Below are 13,475 nucleotides of genomic sequence, written 5' to 3'. Positions count from 1 at the left end.
GGACCGATTCCCGTGAATTTCGCTGGAGACAGGAGAGCCTGTTGTCCCGCTCTCCAATACCAGTGCCGCGAGGAGGGCGATGAATTTGTATCCCACTCCTGACACCAGTGTTGCGGTTTTCGCGCCCGCCGGCGTGCTGACGGCCACGTAACTCGAATCGCGGCACGTCGCCCACCGGACGGACAATCCAGTCGTGACCCTCTCGGACTAACGCCGGGAACCAGTCACGGGTGGACCTTTCGGTCTCACCGCGATCGAGCCAATCAGCCCCCGCGTGGGATAGGGTTGCTCGCCAAATTCGACCTACCTAAGTACCCACGCGGAGGGTAGATCGGGCGATCGCACCTCGCCGCAGGTCGACTTCGGACACGGGCCACTTAAGCGACCTGTTCCGTACTATCAGAATAACCGAGCGGTGTTATCGTCGACCTCGACGGTTCGATTAATTATCGGGCGTATTCAGCCCACTACCAACCCTTTACGTGAAGCAAGATGGGGATTCAATGGAGGAAAAGACGAAGCGAAGCGGGAGAACAGTTCAACAATAAAGCACATTTATTCGCGGCACACGGGAAGCACACAAATATAATTCCACCAAAAGCACACAAAAAAAAAGAAAACAATTCCATTTACACAAAAAGCAAATATAAAAGTGAAAACACAGTGCAGAGCTAATACCGACTACCGAGCACACGGCAACACTTATACAATTCTACTTCACAGACGGCGCCGACAACACATACCCAAAACCAAGGAAAGAATACCCTCAAGAATGAGGCGGGCCTGAGGCCGAGACCGGGTCGCGCCTACCCGTCTGGTGATGAGACGCGGAGCGGCGATGGCGCCTCACTCCGCGGGCCTCGCGGACAGTGCCTGGCAGGGGGTGGGAAAAGGGGCCCCCTTGGTCGCACTATCTCAGCGCGGGGGGAAACAGGAGGGGGTTGCTGATGCTCGGGGTATAGAGGATCTTTATTATCCCTGGTGTGCGTCTCCACCTCGGCCAGGTCGCGCTGCCGGCCTTCCTCGGGCGTGCAGCTCCCGGCACTGTCGCGAGCACCCCCTCGTCTGCCTTCGCCGCTGCCGCCTCTCTGCCTCTCGACTCTCCACCCTGGACTCTTCTTTGGGCTCTCCTCGTTCGACTCTCTTCAGCTTCTCCAGCTACTGCAGGCTTCGGGCTCCAGACTTCCACACTCTTCTCTCTCCGTTCCGACTCCTTCTCGTTTTCGTTCTCGACTCCTGACTGACGAACACCGTCCTTTTTATCCCCCCGTAGCTTCGCCTTTGACCCCCTCCCTTTGACCTTTCACCTCGCTCCCCATTGGCCCGAGAAAAAGTGGGCGTGAAGGCTTTTTGATCCACAAATTTGCATATATCGATCGTTCTGGAGGCGGGGCCAAATCGCCCCTCGCTCACCGATTGGACGGCAAAAAGTGGGCGTGTGTCGTTTTTGATCCGTTTTTGAAGCACAAAATCCGTGATTTTGTACACGCTGTTCAACGTGCACCCTGCACGAGTCCAACACCGGTACCCACAGCGGGGCAAGAACGGTGGCGATGCTACGGTTGCGAGGTGTGACGGGAAGGTCGTGGCGGTTGTGGTGAAGCGGCGTTGTGGTTGGTGGTTGATGTTGTGGTTGTGATCATGGCGGTTGGTCCAAAATAAAGATAGTAAAAGAAAAACGGCTATCCTGAAGAGTCGCAGCTCGCATAAATGACATGTATTCCCACTAGACAACGGGTTTGGGCCAAACTACACATGCACTTACCGAGATACCTCACCTAAGGGACCTGAATGGTGGTTTGCGAATTTGGTAACCACAACAATATGTATATATATATATATATATATATATATATATATATATATATATATATGTATATATATATGTATGTATATATGTATATATATGTATGTGTATATATATATATATATATATATATATGTATATATGTATATGTATGTATATATGTATATATATGTATGTATATATATATATATGTCGGGGATTGTATGTACTCTAACAGCAACCAAACATGTCTACTAGTGTTTGGTTAAAACTCTTGAGTTTTAACTGGAAAGAGGGAAAGGATAAATCTTCCCATTAGTTTATCTGTGCACTGTCAAGAAACTTGTTTTGACATTGTTACAACACAGCTGGCCTTGTCGACCGTTTGAATGACCTTGCTAATCGGGCAGCTGAGCTACCTGGAATCTGTTGGACTACTGCCCAGAACTGTTAAGGCCTAAACAACATGTAGGAGGCTACCTTTTAAAATTCTTTAAGGGAATCAAGGGTGTTGTTTCTGCACTCTCTGCGCTCTCTTATCAGCAGTACTGACAGAAGAATGCAATAGATTAATGAATGGTAATAAATCCTCTTTGACACGCAGTCATTCAAAGGTCGCAGTAAATTGAATATAAGGCAGTGCCGAAAGACCGCTCACCAGAGGATTAGGCTGGGTGGACTATTGTGTTCAAAGCCTGTTGTCTCCATATGCATATGTCTGATGTGAAATAAAACCTTCTCTCCCAAGATCGGTGATGAACAAAGCTTGACCTTAATCGCTGTGGACCTCACCTGGATCTCGACAATTGGCGTAGTCGGCGAGGGGGCAAGCCGGATCGAGGAGGAGCTCGAGAGCCCTGGTGAGACAAAGGAGGAAAGAGCCGGCCAGCTTAAGGAAAAGGTAAGAAAGCTGCCTCCTTTCTCACACTGGGGATACTCGTTGCTCTCTGAGATCTGTCCTTGCCCTTTCAAAACGAACCAGGGGAGAAGGAGGTTTATTTGCACATCGGAAAGGGGTACCCGGGAAGGTAAGGGCCCATTGGAAGGTTGAGGGGAACCCCAGGACACTCCTTTGGGAGACCGTGGGGGAGACCCAAGAATACGCCAGGGCCAGGATCCGAACGGGAGATTGAGAGGAGGGAAAGGTGTGAAAACCCCGTTGGGAGGGTGAGGGAGCGGGAAGTGTGCATTGGGAGTGTGAAGAAACACCCCAGGCGGAGAACACTAACCTGGCCCAAGAAAACTCTAGGAAGGATCAGTGAAATAAGGATATATGGGAAATAAGACGTCAAAATCAATAGTGGATAAAGATGCCCCACCCCCGAATACAGCTGCGGGATTAATGTATGAAAAATATGGACCTAAGTCATGCACTCAATTGGCATTGTGGGAAAGGTGGACAAAAGGGGATCCACACCCATTCCCAAAATGGGGTTCTCTAAGATCAGAAATCATAGATAACCTATCAAGCCGGCTAGAACATCGAATGAATGATAAAGTAAAACCTGAGCCAGACATGCGAGCGTATATGTGGGAGGAGGAAGTCCTACAGGTAAATGAGGTGGCTAGAAAATTAGTGGAACAAAAAGTCGAGAAAATGGGAGCACGAAATAATAAAAACAGGTTCGAGTCCTGTAGAAACGAGGGAACAGGTTGGAATCCTGTACCATAAAGGGGAGGGTTAAAGGCCCGTCCATAAGAGAGAAGGCTAAAGGCGATTGAGTAGAGCGGGACTTTGATCTTGCACATTAAAGAGAGGAAAGAAAGCGATCAGGCGGTATGCAAGAAAGGGGGATTTTGATCCCGTGATAAAAGGAGACAAGACTAAAGCTTTAGGCTGGTGACAAGTTAAGAACATAAGATGGGGAATAACTCTGCAAAGAACATAGAGTTACCCAAAGGAACAACACTTAAAGTTACCGGTGAAAGTGGAAAACACTGGAGAGCGTTTGCAGCGTGGCTAACGGAGTCACAAAGTGAGACAGGACGTAAGCGATTCGATTCAGAGGGAATCTTGAACCAACGGGAAAAGAACACAGAGTTAATGAGCCAGGAGAAGGGCTGTTTGTAGAGTTACCTGTTTGGATGTATTTGTGAATACAATGTGGTGGGGAAGGTTGAGTTTTGTGTTAGACGTAAGTTGAGTGTTCCAACCTGGAACTTGTATGTGTGGAACAACTTGTATGTTTGTGTGGAGATAATGATTGGTCATCATCGTTAATGTGAAGACTTTGGACGAGGTGAATTGCGCACACTAAATCCGGAGGAAGGACGATGATGACCGATTCTGCACGTGTTGTTAATTCAGTGATGGGCAAATGTCATTTTGAGAGTGTGTGTGTGTGTGTGTGTGTGTGTGTGTGTGTGTGTGTGTGTGTGTGTGTGTGTGTGTGTGTGTGTGTGTGTGTGTGTGTGTGTGTGTGTGTGTGTGTGTGTGTGTGTGAGTGAACTCGATAGGGAATTGAATAATTAAAACCACTTCAGCAGACAGTTTGGGGATTATGTGTGAGAATTTCCTACAGTACTCGTGCTGTGTGTGGGATGTCAAATGGACCAACGTTCGGGTTTTCTCATGGTCCGATAAACTCTGTATGCTGTTTTGGCTTTGAACACTGTACGTACGTGATAAATGGATGGTCTCCACGGAGCATCATTTTGATTTCAAATTCAAATTCAGTTCTGTTTCCACTTTGTATGTTTCGTAAGGCTGATCGACGTTACGGGTTCGTTTTAACGTCAGTTTCAATTCTGGTTTCATTGTTGGGGTCATTAAGCATGTTTTATACTTGATTTTCGTAAATCTGGGGAAAAAAAAAAAAAAAAAAAACTTATTTTATGGGGTTTTGCGAGTCACGTGACGTGCCGTCGGATTTAACAGGCGCGCCGAAAGCACGAAATCGTCCCATCGAAGGACAGCTTATCGTGAGGGTTTACGAGATGGATTAGCACATGTTACAAAGTTTGGAGACGCCCTTCATAGGATTCTGTAAAAATTCCGATTTAAAACGAACGTATTTGAGATGTCGTCAAATATTTGTTACGCGAGTTTGATCGTAAAAACCAACACGCTGAGAAGACGTATTGCTCATGTGAGTGCGTGATGACGTAATCACGCATGGGCCCAGTGCGCTTTGTCAAACTTGAAAGTGCAATTAACACCCTGCTGTGAATGTGCCTGCTTGTCGGAGAATGTACGAGAATTTCTCGAGGCGGCTGATTTTGAAAATGGTGGACAAACTAGATTTTAAAGAGATAGCTTTGTGGTAAAATTAATTAATAAGGACATTAACGTTGACGTTTCAAAGCATCGCTCGATTTTTTGTTTCGGGGCGAGTGCACGCGCTATCGAAACATGGAAGCGACAATGCTTTGAAACAAGGCTGTAATATATATGTTTGTTCCGGTTGTTGTTGTTGTTGATTGGGCTTCGTGACCGGAGAAAAAAAAAAAAAGACGCGGAAGAGGCGCAGGACCGAGGGATTTAGGATGGATGGAAAGAGGGATTTTAAATGCTTTGAACAAGGAAGGGATTTTATTTAATGTGGGTTTATCTTTTAGCCGCGTGTCTTGGCGCGAATGCCGGCTCTAAGAGAGCTCCGCGTTGTTCTTCTTATTATTCTTCTTCTGGTGAAGACAAAACCTTTAGGACGTGGCTCTTGGACACATTTGTCCTTGTTTACATGTCAGACATCCAAGAACAAGGACGTTTGGTAGGCTACGCAAGAAGCGGACAGAAAAGCATGTCTGTTGTCTTTATATGAGCCTCTATCTGTCAGGATAAATTCATTGGATTTGGGAAGCATAAGCGGAATTAAAGGGATGTAGAGGAATGGTTGCTTAGCAACGACATCGATCTGGAAGGAATGGAATTGGCTTTGCACTGCACTCACTGTCTACTACGATGAAACAGGGCAGGATTATGAATACGTGGCCAAAGCACATAGAGATTACACCGTCAAACGCTCTCTGATGAAAACCAACCGATGGATCGGGAAGGAAGGAGCGGCGGCGGTGGAGGTGAAACAAGCCGCCAGAGAGCGCGAACTAATGAAGCACAGAGAAGGACTAACACCGCACATCTCAATGGCAGTTAGTAACGGACATAGTGCAGGGGAGTTAGGAAGAATGGTGAACAGATTGAGATGCGCCCCAGAACCACAAGATGGAGCAACGAACACCAGAACACTTTACAGGCCGTCAGACAAGGAGATGGATGGAAGGTATGCTTGCCTGATCAAAATCTACAGTAGTGTACAGTAAGGTCTCTGGCCTTCACGTCCACTCACCACGCACCCAGAGCAACTTCCAGTCCTGCAAGCTCTAGTCATGGTGGGAGCCTCGTACGGAGGTATCATTTAAAAATAATCTTTTGCACAAATACTTGTCATTATGTTGCAGTTGACTGCAGTGTTCAGTGCAGTGGCATGCTGTAAACCTTGTAGTAACGGAGACAGTGACAGAACCTTTGACGACACAACATGCAACTCCTGGTACTGACACTACTCCTTTGTGGGGGGGGGAGGGACCTATCACTAGGCAACACACTAACACACTCAAGCCAAAGAAACCGTATACACCTCCGTGGCAAAGGGGGACGTCAGAAAATGCAGAAAAGACAGAAGTGGCTTGGCAGAACAAAACGCAAGACAAAACCCAGCGGGGGCACTTTGCACAAATAGGATTCATATGGGGTCAACACGCATCTCTGATTACCCAAGTTCCATGGGCCCCAAAAGAACCCTTTTAGAGTACAGTTGTGAAATCTTGTGAAAATACAGTAACCTCCCGGAGAAGAACACATTTCACTTATAGGTGTTTTCACCTATAAGGCTTGAAGCTCTCACTAGCGATCGAGTGGAACGCAAGGAGGGTTACGCAGGGTGGAGATCTATATTTCATGACTGGGGAGACTGGTTACTGCGCCTGGTAGGGGCAGCAATCCTAATCATCATGGGAATCATTTTTGGAGTATTTCTGATCAAACGTCTCATTTCCATTTGTCTAAAGAAATGCTGTGAAGCCTCACTCCTCACCCAGGCCATCATAATAATTAACAGCGAACTCAGGGAGGAAGACCCCGAGGACCTCTGTATGGGGCCACAACCAGACCCGACCCCCACCAGCTGAGGAGCCAACAAGGTGTTCTGGCGGAGGGGCGCCCTGGGGAAGACTCTTCCAGGTATTACTGATTACTCAACGAACTTTCAAGTGAAAAGGTAAGCCAAACATGGACTCACGCATCTCACTACACACGAAGATACAGGAAGTTGTAACAAGAAAGAAAGGAAATCTACAAGTAAAATGCTGATGGAGGTTTATGATAGATGTGTGGCAGTGTTTTGACTAGCATATGCATAATCGTGGAAAATGGACAATACCAGATAGTGAAGGCATGTATGGAAAATACTTGTATGACCCTTATATGTAAATATGCATCTCATGAGACTTTTGTCTTCTAGCGCAAGTTGAGAAAGGAGCTTACACCATGCCTTGAGCGCTCACAGTGCTGCTCACCCATTAATACATTTGCATATTGTAAATATTATTGTTGTAATTAGTGTCAAGTATAATTGCCTAAATAATAATGTTGCTGTTAATATTGTATAGACTTGTAGTGCCTTTAATATTGTGTGGACTTATATTACTGATGGTTTTCAAGGTAATTGCCCAAAAGGCCATTGGAAAGTGTTTTTCAGGATGGACAACAAAGCCCAGTACCCAGCTAGTACAGACGGAGATGGCCCCGGTGAACACCGCTGGACTGCTGCCATCCTCAAACCTCCCTGCACTTACACCTCCCGACCCTTACCCAATACTATGTACCCCACCCATGTCACCCCAACCCACGAACAATGAAACATATTGTAACCTTGCAGTAGTCGCCGATCCATTACTTTGGCTTCCTCCGAGTGATGAACAATTGCTTCAACTCACATTGGACGAATGTCTTTCGTTGCTTGCACCAATTGAAGGGCTAGGTAGAAATACCATTTGATTTGCCTTGTTGGTAATTGCTGGCAGGTTGTGCCTTCATTATACTCTGGCTTGTAGTTTATCAAATATTCTTTTGCTTTGTTCATAAAGAACATTACATTTATATACTTTAACACTGCCTTACTTGTTGTTCATGAAGTCCATTAAGCGGCAATATATATATATATATATAATCAAATATTTAATGGAACGTATATTCCTGTATAACTTCATTCTTGTTTAGCCATGAGCAATTCTTGTACGAACAGCTTTTGGGAGTGCTTGGCTTCCTTATATTCTATGTTTAAATGTTGCGATATTTCCCGATTTCCCTTGTTGAAGACTTGGGGTGTTAGTGGACCGGTTGGAAAGTGGGTAGGAACCCCCTTTTGGGCTAGGGGCGCAGGTGGAACTCCCGATCGTTTTGGACCATCTGGAGCTAAACCTAAGGATGGCCACCCACTGGAGGTTGCTGTCTGCTGACCTGCCGGCCTGCGGATGCTCCTTTTCTTCATTTGTAGTTTCTTTTGCAAATGTTTCAAAGAAACAAGAGGAGGGAAATGTCGGGGATTGTATGTACTCTAACAGCAACCAAACATGTCTACTAGTGTTTGGTTAAAACTCTTGAGTTTTAACTGGAAAGAGGGAAAGGATAAATCTTCCCATTAGTTTATCTGTGCACTGTCAAGAAACTTGTTTTGACATTGTTACAACACAGCTGGCCTTGTCGACCGTTTGAATGACCTTGCTAATCGGGCAGCTGAGCTACCTGGAATCTGTTGGACTACTGCCCAGAACTGTTAAGGCCTAAACAACATGTAGGAGGCTACCTTTTAAAATTCTTTAAGGGAATCAAGGGTGTTGTTTCTGCACTCTCTGCGCTCTCTTATCAGCAGTACTGACAGAAGAATGCAATAGATTAATGAATGGTAATAAATCCTCTTTGACACGCAGTCATTCAAAGGTCGCAGTAAATTGAATATAAGGCAGTGCCGAAAGACCGCTCACCAGAGGATTAGGCTGGGTGGACTATTGTGTTCAAAGCCTGTTGTCTCCATATGCATATGTCTGATGTGAAATAAAACCTTCTCTCCCAAGATCGGTGATGAACAAAGCTTGACCTTAATCGCTGTGGACCTCACCTGGATCTCGACACATACACATATATATATATATACATATACACATATATATATATATATACATATACACATATATATATATATACATATACACATATATATATATATATATATATATATATATATATATATAGTTGCAGTTGTGGAAATTCACAAAACATCATACAGGTTCCCCGGAGATCAGTTATTTTGATAAGTATGTGTTTCAGGTTAGAATCCGCACCGATGTGTAAAGGGATTTGTTCGTGTGCAGGGCTGTGAATCTTTGAGAAAGCCATTATTCTTTTTCTGTCTTTTATTTCAAAACATCGCAACACCATCATCGCTTACAACATGAACAGACAACAACAACCGTCATCTCCTCATCCTATACAAACAACGCGATCCGATTACCATATTCGGATCACAGGATGGCTTTCACGAAACAAACCAGTGACGTCAAACATGGTATGGGGTTTCCAGCGAGGCTTTCGAGGGGTAAGGGGTCGGAGGTGAAGAGTGGGCGGAGCCCCGGCATTGGGTGAGAGTTCAAGAGGCAGCTCACCCAGACAATAAAAGGGCGGAGCTCGACGTAGTTGGAGTGTCGCAGTCGCCGGGCGAGGAGAGCCAGTCGTGTGTGTCGAAGTTACCGGAGCTCGAGTGAGTTCGTGGCAGAAGCGAGCGAGGAAGCCAGTGTCGGAGAAGTCGAGTCGCAGTGTGTGTGTGTCGAAGCTGGAGAAGCAAGCGAAGGAGTGGTCATCGCGGAGAAACAGCCAGTCGTGGTGAGAGTTGTCATCGCGGGGAGGAGAGCTAGTTGGAGGTGCTTGGGACGACGGGACAGCAGCGGAGCTTGGTGGTCCGGGCGAACGGCCCTGAAGGTGGTCGAGTGACGTCGCTGATGTGGTGGATGGGTCACAAAGAGCATGAACTCAAAGAGCAAGGACCCATTCACTCCTCCGAAAGCATCGCCGGCCAGGCCCGACCAAAGGCCGCGACGAAAGCCAGACCACCGAGGAGAACCAAGCACCCGCACAAGCCGCTCGCACAGCTGCTTAAGCCACTCGGCCGCTCAAGCGACTGGCGCGTTGCGACACGAAGGCCAGGCAGAAATACCATGGGTCGCAGACCCAAAGGCCTTCGAGCCGTCAGCAGGGGCGGCCAAGTAACCGGCACGGCCTCTCGCGAGCCTTCGGTCATCCAGGCTCCGGGTTCGAATAAAGGCCCACGGGCCCGTTTCTTTTCTGGGTTTTTGTATGAAAGTCTGTTCTGTGGCGCCTTGTCTTTGTAAGTAGAAATGATGGTTAAGTGCATGCCTGTACATAAATGAATATACATCGGCTGTAGGCTTTTCTCGTGTTATGTCCCCTTCCCCCATTGATTGCTTCTTAAATAAATTCCCCATTGTTTGAATGTAAACCTGCTCGTTGCGTCCATTCCTCCCATTGACTTCCACAGCGCGCTTGGGAAATTAGCAGGCTGCTAAAGCCAATAAAAGTGGTCATTTGGTCCGACGGACCTTGGTGATCTCTGCTCGGGTCACGCACGGTGCGGGCACGGTAACGGCTCGCCCCACTCAAGGTCCGTTGAGGTATAAATTCTCGGTACTTCTGTCTTCCTGGATAATTAGCTATATCGAGATTCGGCGATTAACCCTAAACCGCGTGGACAGAATATTGGCAATTTATGGTGCGTTAAGGCACCCATAGCAGATTTCCGGAGTTGTCCGGAAGCTACGACTGAATTCCGGTTTTCGGCGGACGCGAGATGGCGGTTAGGCCGTAAGCGGTCGTGTCAAACCGGTGGAATTAGTAACACTGGTGTTCAGGAGCGGGATTTGAACCCATCCGCCTACACAAAAAATTCACGGAAATCGGATCAAGGGTGTGCGAAGCAACCCTCCGTTTCCACTAAATTGCGAGCATTTCAAATGTTTTCCCGATACACAAAATGGCAGCTCAAGACGAGCAGTGGCAGGAGGGAATAGATATAGATGTAGGATCTATGGTCCAGAACGCCACCACTGTAAAGGCCGAACTCCCATCCCCCAACCCCACCAACGGCCAAACGAAGAGTCCGTAATGGGCGCAGCGGCAGGGTATTACATTATTACATTACAGAGGCGCAGCGTATTACAACACCCCCCCCCCCCTCCGTCAAACTCCCTCCCCGACCCCGACCGTTTCCGCGACCTTGCCAGTGCTGAGAAAAATGGACGCGGATGCGCAGGCGCTCAAGGCCGATCTGCGAAACGAAATGAAAACAAATGCACGCGATTTGAACGACAAAATGGACGCAAATGCACAGAAAATGGATGCGAGTGCACAAAGCATCAGGGATGAAATGAAGAGTGAAATAAAAACAAGCAAGCAAAGCATTAAGGGCGATATGCAGCGCTTGGGGCTAGGCCTGCAGGCGGGCCTGAAGGGCATTATGGCGATTGCACGTGGCGAGATGCGGATGGTGGATTGTAAAATGGCGACACCACGTGGTGGAGACACCGAACCGACGAGGGGGAGTGTGGATTGTGTCGGTCCCGCAATAGAGACGGGTGAGGTCGTGACGAGGGCCGCCGTCACGATAATTTGGGAGACACGGGTTGAGGTGATGGAGAATTTATTGGTGACGGAGACGCGGTTAATAACGGAGACAAAAGGAGTAATGGAGACACAGATAATAAAAGAGACGACGGAAAGAACAGCAAAGACAACGGAAATAAAAACAGAGACACGGGAGATAGAGGGTGAATTGGACGAGATAAAAGACGAGCACACACAGGTAGAGATAGTGGGGGACAATGAGGGTGAGCTTGGGGAATGTGTTGTGACCCGATGCGAGCAGCAGGATAGCCTCCTTCAGGAACGAGGGGAGGGAATATGCCCCCTTGAGGCGGATTGCGATGAGGTGGGTCCGATCGTGCCGAACGAGTTAGAGGGGAGGGCTGATGTTAACGGGTGCACGCGGAGCTTGGGGGGTATAGAAACCCCGGGACCCCTTGTGGTCGCGCGATTCCCCAGCGTGATTGTCCCGGTGTGTGTGGTTAAGGGTACGAGTGTGGCGAAATGCCTGGTGAAACGTGCGCATAGTGGGAGTGTAATGGCGTGCGTGAGTAAGATGGCGTGCATGGAAATGGACAGACGGGTCCAGATGGAAGACGGGTGTGGCGAGCCTTCTGCGCTGTGTGGGGTTAATTTGGTTAACGCGCCGGGTTCGCGCGACGGCGTGTAAGGGATCCGTGGCACACTTCGTGCACGACCGGCACGCGCGCATCTGCGCGAACCGGCCCGGAAATGCTCCACGTCGGACACAAGCTGGTCGCGTGGATGGTTAAAATGGCGAGTGTTGTTAGGTGAATTTGGAACACGGGGACGCGTGTTCGGGGCACCACGTGCTGCATACCGCGTGTTCTGTTCGCGGGGCACGCGGAGTGGGTTCCCGGGACGAAACGTGCGCGCCGGCTGCAGGCTCGGTGCGCATGTGACGTCATCGGCGGGAATCTCGTGGCACAAATGCCGGAGAAACGGTGCATGTTGTTCCGCATGCGGAACCCCGCGAAAGCGAGCGCTCGGTGCGATGCGTCGGGTGACGTCACAGCCGCATTTATCGTCCATCGGAGGGGACGTTAGCATCGCCCATAGGGACGAATGGGCGTGCTGTAAACCTCCACCATGGAGGTGTAATAAAAGAAAAAAAAAGAGCCTCGCTTCCAGGTACACGGCCCAAGCAGGTTGTGGCAGGCATCCTAAGTTGGGGCAAAGGAAGCACTAGTTAGCGGGATGGGTTAGTTTCGATAGACCGGCTTCATGGGGACATGGATTGTCCTCATGGGGCCCGTGGAATGGATTAGTTAGTGGGAATTTTAGGATAGATTTAGAGAATGGATTTTTGGATTTTGGGAGACAGTGACAGACATTGAATGTATAAGAGGGGATGTAGTTTAGCTACGTAGTGTTAAAAGGATGTGCTATAGAGTAAGGGATGACTGGGAGCACGAGATAGTTAGGGGAAGTTAGAAGAATGGCAGTATTGAGCGATGTGAAAAATAAGAGTGTGTTGAAAAGAGAAATGTGAGGAATGAGTGTGGGACACTGGGCCCAAGTGTGAGAGAATGGAGCGAATGTGGTATGCATGGTGCGATGAGGGGGGAGGAGTGATTCCCACCCAAGGGACCCCGGGGTCAGAGTAAAGTCAGTGAGTGGGTTCGCCAAATTTACAAAATGGAGGTCGCTTTGCTGTTGGTCCGAGTGTAGGCCCGAAACCCGTTTGGAGGGGTACAGGAGTCCTGTTGACGGGCTGGGAGCGTGGCTGCGAACGGTGAGTCTCGCTTTGTGGGCACCCCGGGCACCGGACTAGTCGGCCGCGGTAGGCCAAGGGCCCAAGAGGGCCGGCATAGCGTAGTGGGCACGGGTGGGCCCGCTTGAAGCGGGACCCATAGCGCCAATGGCCGCGTGGGCAGTGTCGTGGGCAGTGTCGTAGACACGGGCACCCGTGGAAAAGGGGTCTGTGGCGCCAGCGTGCCACGTGAGCATCGAGGGGGAGTAGCCATGGAGGGCACTCCCCAGATCTTAAGGAGCAGGTAGGCTCCGAGGCAGCCTGAG

General features: G+C 48.5%; 1 long non-coding RNA gene across 1 annotated transcript; it reads left to right on the top strand.

The window, feature by feature from the left end:
• Positions 1-2,004: 2,004 nt before the first annotated feature.
• Positions 2,005-8,858, top strand: LOC147018045 (uncharacterized). Its single transcript, XR_015062234.1, has 2 exons — positions 2,005-6,965; positions 7,246-8,858. It is a non-coding gene; the product is annotated as an uncharacterized LOC147018045 (long non-coding RNA).
• The last annotated feature ends 4,617 nt before the right edge of the window (positions 8,859-13,475 follow it).

This window comes from Eptatretus burgeri, chromosome 10 (genome assembly GCF_056783735.1).
Source record: "Eptatretus burgeri isolate ZD-2024b chromosome 10, Ebu_testis_v1, whole genome shotgun sequence".
Classification (NCBI taxonomy): Eukaryota; Metazoa; Chordata; class Myxini; order Myxiniformes; family Myxinidae; genus Eptatretus; species Eptatretus burgeri.
Note: the sequence above shows the minus strand (reverse complement) of the source record. Positions and strands in the feature narration are given on the sequence as shown.